Below are 5884 nucleotides of genomic sequence, written 5' to 3' on the forward strand. Positions count from 1 at the left end.
TAAAATACTTTGATGCTAATATTATTTGTTAGTATACAAATTTTAATAATTAATCTTAACATTTATGGAGAAACACAAAATTTAATTAATAATCAAAATGCATATGATTATGACAAATAATTAAAATATCCATAATGATGAACTTAGGACAATTACCACATTACAAGAAGGAAGAGTTTAAGGTGGCGGTTCAAAGCCGGCGCTCCTTACGACCGCCGCCTTAGAGAAGGGTAAATTACCTTCCCCAACGCATGCTAAATTAAGGCGGCGGTCTTTGACACCTGGCATGAGTCTAAAACCTAAAATGCAAATGAGAGAAGTACCAATCAGATCAAAAATCTCTAACCCAAAGTACAGGAAAATGCATCCTGACCGTTAATTAATGTCAAATTTACGGACAGGATGTGATTTATAAGGGGCAGGGGGCTAGTAATAGTGGCAGAAATTCAGAATTCTGCATCGTGTCTTTTTGTACTCCCACTTTTGAACTTCTTTTTATTTCAGCAACTCACATCCTCTGTCTCGTTTCCCTCGTCTTTCTACTGGTCGACACCCAATAACTGCGCCGGTGTTAGGTTCTCTCTTTATTCCCGCCCTCTCTCTCCCCCCTCTGTCTCTCAATCTCAATCTATAAAACTTTCCCGAATAGGGTTTCAATGGCTTATCATTGAGTTCTCTCCCCGCCCTCTCTCTCCCCCCCTCTTTCTTCTACTGTCCATAACCGGTTGGCTTTCTCTCTTCTACTGTTCTGTCAGTCTCTCTTTTTCCCCTTATCTTTTTTTTTTTTTTTTTTCTTTTAATGAAACAAGATTAACGTTTGTTGTTCAATCTTATTCTGCCTTTGATCAAGTTGTTCTTTTTTCGGTTTTCGATCTCTCTATTTTCTTTGGGTTTTCATTAGAGAAGATTAGGTTATAATGGTCGTTCGCATCTTCTCCAGTGTTTTTTGGATAAAGTATACCTTTCTATTGTGAAATGGAATGCATCCATTTCCAGATCTGCAACTCACAAGGATAGAAACTATAGAGTAGTGTATTGTATTCATCGTGTAAAGCACCATATACAAAACATGCGCAGTGAATGTCTTTCCGGTGAGGCAAGAAATCAGTTGGTTCAGCTCTGGTGCATTTGCAACACTTTGGTTAGTGAATGTGCTTCACATCGTAATTTTCTAGTAATTTAGATTTTGGTGCTTTTGAGTCTTTTCCTAATTTACTGACTAGTTTGTTAGTGTCTAGAACAGGGTTAAATTTATTCTAGTTTACCTTTCCATCGTAATTTTCTGGTATTAACAGTCATTTTGGAGAGGTCTTAGAATTTTGAAAAGTTGAAGATGAAATTACATCCTTTTTCATTTAACTTACTTTCAAGGGATCATAACTTGCCCATTTTGCATGATTTCAGTGTCATTTGAGCTATCCATTCAATGGGACCAAGATCTTGTAAATCCGGCATGTCTTGAAAGAGGTATAGCCATTTTATTGATAGGGTGCCAATCTTTGACGATTTGGGTTTTTATATTTCTTTAAGTCAATGTTGGAGTTGTTTCAAGACATATTATGCAAAAGAGAAATTAGTGCATATGTTGAAAATTAAATTATGAAATAACAATAATAAGCCATAAACAAGAAGGACAAAAATCAAGAATAATTATAGAACGGAAGCAGAGATTCAAGAAAAAGAAATAAGATGGAAAGGTGAACTAGAATAAGAAAACAAAATAGAAGGATATCCAAAACAATGAACTGCAAATGCCATGTTTGGCTCCAAATCTGCATGACCAATGTGATAAAGATGAGATGGTCCCTCAGCATCTACATCTGCAAATATAATTCAAAACTTCAAACATTGTCCTAGATGCATTCTATTATTAGTGCCCAAAGCTCAAGTGTGCTACTTGGTTTGGGTTGGATTGAGAATTTGTAAATTTTCAATGGACAGTGTAGTTCGATGTACTTGAAATTCTTCAAATTGGGCAGCTCGATCCATATGCCATAGAATAATTCCTTTATAGAGAAATTTATGACTAATGGATCCATTTTGCTGGTTTAACTTGTGCTCCAAGATGTCAAGGAAAACAACAAATGCAGTTGTTTCAAATAGTAAGATAAGAATTTTGATAAGTAACATGGGGTCGAATAGAAATTTGGTTAGGATTCTATTAGCAAATTTAGATTTTGAAACCAATTCAAGTCCAGGAGTGACCCTTCACCTATGAATTTTGATAAGTAACACCTGATTGGCTACCGCATTTATGATTCACTTGATTGATCAGAAGTTAAACTGAAAGCACAAATCAAAGAATAAGCGTTTTTTGTCTAAAAACTGCATTTTGGCTTCATTTGTTTCTTTGTAAAGCTTTTCAGGATTAAATATATTTCAGCTAGTATTTCTACCTTTTTGTAGCCAGAACCTTGCTTTCCATCCCATATCTTTTCTGCATCATAGATTTTCCCGATCATTAAAAGGGGGGAGGGGGGTACCCTGTGTTCATTCTACATAATAGAAATTGGACAGGTTTGTCTAGCTTGAGGAATCTAATGAGAAGGATGTATAGAAGTCCCCCTGGCCCTAGGAGATCTTAGGCCCAAATGGATGGCCAGAAGAATATATGAGCTGGATGTTTTAATTATAGTTATATGGTGCATGAACTACCTAGTTGTTTCTGCTGAGTAGTGCCATTTGGCATTATTTATGCCTTGCCTCCACAAGAGGCACTTAACCATCAATGCCCCTTAAATTTTTTTTAGTAGGTAAAATATGGTTTGCAGAATGCATACAGATGATCAACATTAACATCAACCCAGTAGTTGGTGCTGGTCTAGATGGGTCTATCTGCATGATGTGAGGCATAGTTAGATTGTGACTGAGTTTGATATGAGCATACATTGCCCCAAGTATTTCTTCATCTGATATTTCACTATTCTTTTCTAGAACAAGTGACTTTCAATTGTAAATGTTTACTGTTCACAAAAGTCCTTGACAGGCATGAATTCTTTTATGATATTCCTTTTTCTTTTCTAGAATGAATAATTTTCAAATGTGGATGTTACCAACACAATATCAACTACTACTGTTCACCAAAGACCTTAGAAAAGTTAAAACCGAATTGCTCAAAGTTGCACAAGTAAACTATTCTCTATTCTTCTTTTGGAGTATACAATCTAATCAATCTCAGCCCTTTTGAAAATGATACAAATGAGGTTAGGTCTGGCCTAGTGCTGAACCAGATCTGCTAAATTTGTGACAAAAAATCACTCTACCATAGTAGAACACTGTGACAAAAAATCACTCTACCAGGATCTACCAGGCCTAGAAGCCATAACAGAACCAACAGATGCAGTCATGAACGTATACAAGTGGTTTCATACGAAAGATAAATCTGGAAAGTTGACCAAGAAGAATGCATCAACCGTATCCTTAAATGCACAGACTCAAAGAATTGCAGCATACAGTTACCCAGGTAGAATTTAAGGGGTTGGCTGAAAGATGAAATGACAAGAAGAGATCTGGTTTCTCTAACCACCTCTGCATAACCATATATGGTGTAGAATTAACATAATTACAATTGAAGATCTGGTTTCTCTAACCACCTCTGCATAACCATATATGGTGTTGAATTAACATAATTACAATTGAAAAAAAAAAAGAAAAAGGAGAAAGAACAGAAAGAAAGATCTGGTTTGACGATACTAACTTAGATTGTAGACAATAAAGAAAACAAAATAAAAAAAAAAAAAGCGGTACTGACTTAAGAACCAATAAAATATGGCAATGATACACCCACAGACACCCCTCCTTTGATTAGCAAGAACCCAATACCATATCCAAACGTAATCCCAGCCACCCACATAGAAGGTGTAGATGGCAACAATAGGGTAGGAAATAAACATTAAGCATCCAAAGTGGTTTCTAGATACCAACTACGATTAGCAAGAATCATCAAAAATGCAGAAACAAAGACAGAATTGAAGAAAAAAAAAAAGATTGAAAACACTTTCTATTGCAATTTGTCGAAACAAACGTTAAGCATCCAAAAACTAGTTTTGATATTGAGAAATGGTTCAAGTTCAGTAGCTTGGTGTTGAGAAAGTAAGTTACTGTTTTGTTGTATATTAATTTTTCAGTACTAGGGATTGAAAAGTTGAATAACAAATTTTTTTATTAGCTGTTTGTGCTCTTGAATCTATGCTTTGACACCAAGCGGAGTTGAGCAGTGTGATCCTTCCACAGTCTCTATTCACCCCTGTTACAATTTTCTGGAATGATTCTCAGAAATGCCTTGTAGATCTGTTGTTGCTTTGCCCTGTGATTAAGCTGTCATCATTAGCATCGTCAACATCATCATTGTTTGTTGCTTTAGAATTTGATTTTCTATATTATAGGCTTATGATTTTAATTAGAAATATGCTTATGGTGCCTTTTAACTATATCAATAAAATATGGGATAGGACACCTGACTAAAATCCCTGTCGAGTGTTTGTAATTTTTCATAAGCACAGTAATTGAAGAAGAATAGTTGTGACTACTCTTTCGTTGTTATAGGTGCTGGTGCTGTGGAATTTATTATATGCCATTCAGAGGTTTCAATTGCTTTTGTAGAGGAAAAGAAGATTCCTGAGGTATATGATGCTTTATGTTTACTTTTCATTCTTTAACTAGTTTGGAAAAAAGAATGGTGGTTATTTTCTTCTTAGGACTAGAGATATTAAAAAGGCTTGGTTGCACACGGGCTGACATGGCCCGGCACAACACAGTACCATGGCATGCCAAGCACAGCTCACACCCTCAGGCTGGCCTCTAGAATCTGACTCCCATGGGTGAATACCTGCCAAAAGCCAGTAAGTAACATGTGAAGAAAAAATTACTGATTCCTTACTCTATCATGCATCTATATATCCAAAGTAAGTTTGTCTGTAGTCTAGTGACAGTAACTGTTTGACAGAGGGGCCAGCATTCCATTATGGGGGTTTGAGCCCCCATAATGTGCCACTTATCCCCTCTTTTGAGCAGAGGGACTAGCATTCCATGTTTATTCTCTAAATTCTAACAGATCTTATTAGTGAAAGGGTTGATTTGGAAAATGACTTTTACTTAGCTAAGATTGGATGGTAATAGGAAGCAACTTCTTCATAATTCAATACTTGAGTTCATAGAATTTTATATAATATATTGATCTTACTAAGATAATTTCTCTTTGCAGGGTCTACATCTGGACAACATTCTTGTTGTTTTTTCTTGCCATATTCAATGCTTGCATTGCCATCACTAAATTCAGTAGGATTGCATGGGGCATTTTGGCATGTTAATATTATGGTTGTTCTTTTAATCCAAGAGGCCATCAAGGATTGCATTATATTTTGCATAGGTAAATATTTATTTTTATACATATTTTTATCAATATCTCATATACTTTATATTTTCTAACAGTTTATATGTTATGATTTGTAGGTTTAACATTATGTTAAGTGGATTTGCATTGGAAGATGTGGTACATTATTTGACAAATTGAATGTTTCTGAAATCCTTGTATTTTTTTTTTATATGTCAATTGGATATTGTATTTGAACAATTTTTTTCTGGATATTATAGTAATTAATTTGTAAATTACTAGATTTTGCTTTAAATTGCATTTTTATTTAAGTTGTTTATAATATATCAATTGTCATGAGATTTGTATCAAACATGTATTAAAGTGATGAATCTTGGAATTAAAGTGTAAGTACAAAAAAAATGATGAAATTAATCTAGTATAAAAATAATAAAAAAAAGAAATATCAATGCCGGTGGTCATCCTACCATTGGTTTAGCCATAAACAAAACCTAAGGCGGCAGTCGCATGAGATCTAAGCCGGCGGTTTAGACCGCCACTAAACGCAAGTGG

At 35.0% G+C, this 5884-nt stretch overlaps 1 long non-coding RNA gene across 3 annotated transcripts; it reads left to right on the forward strand.

Annotated features, from left to right (window-relative positions):
• The first annotated feature begins 461 nt into the window (after positions 1 to 461).
• Positions 462 to 5656, forward strand: LOC148845010 (uncharacterized). 3 transcript variants are annotated; one of them, XR_016102355.1, is made up of 6 exons: positions 480 to 1141; positions 1405 to 1467; positions 4546 to 4622; positions 4698 to 4841; positions 5204 to 5368; positions 5452 to 5656. It is a non-coding gene; the product is annotated as an uncharacterized LOC148845010 (long non-coding RNA). The 3 variants fall into 3 exon arrangements; XR_016102357.1 differs by having other exon boundaries at positions 4717 to 4841; XR_016102356.1 differs by lacking the exon at positions 4698 to 4841 and having other exon boundaries at positions 462 to 1141.
• The last annotated feature ends 228 nt before the right edge of the window (positions 5657 to 5884 follow it).

Source organism: Nelumbo lutea, chromosome 7, assembly GCF_056320005.1.
Source record: "Nelumbo lutea isolate HS-2025 chromosome 7, American lotus-T2T, whole genome shotgun sequence".
In the NCBI taxonomy this organism is placed as follows: Eukaryota; Viridiplantae; Streptophyta; class Magnoliopsida; order Proteales; family Nelumbonaceae; genus Nelumbo; species Nelumbo lutea.